Genomic DNA, 332 nt, shown 5'->3' on the forward strand with positions numbered 1-332 from the left:
GCGTTAAACTAGTTAGTCAGTGTTAAACTAGTTAGTCAGCTAGTTAGCCAGCATTTAACTAGTTAGTCAGCTAGTTAGTCAGCATTAAACTAGTTAGTCAACATTAAACTAGTTAGTCAGCATTAAACTAGTTGGTTGACATTGAACTAGTTGGTTGACATTGAACTAGTTAGTCAGCATTAAACTACTTAGTCAGCGTTAAACTAGTTGGTCAGCTAGTTAGTCAGCGTTAAATTAGTTAGTCAGCTAGTTAAGTCAGCATTCAACTAGTTAGTCGACGTTAAGCTAGTTAGTCAGCATTCAACTAGTTAGTCGACGTCAAACTAGTTAGT

At 36.1% G+C, this 332-nt stretch overlaps 1 protein-coding gene across 1 annotated transcript in view; it reads right to left on the reverse strand.

Annotated features, from left to right (window-relative positions):
* mcm3 (minichromosome maintenance complex component 3) overlaps window positions 1-332 on the reverse strand; it is a 14,692-nt gene that overhangs the window by 11,332 nt on the left and 3,028 nt on the right. The window lies entirely within an intron of this gene.

The sequence above is a fragment of the Nematolebias whitei genome, chromosome 12 (genome assembly GCF_014905685.2).
Source record: "Nematolebias whitei isolate Nwh7 chromosome 12, NemWhi1, whole genome shotgun sequence".
Taxonomy (NCBI): domain Eukaryota; kingdom Metazoa; phylum Chordata; class Actinopteri; order Cyprinodontiformes; family Rivulidae; genus Nematolebias; species Nematolebias whitei.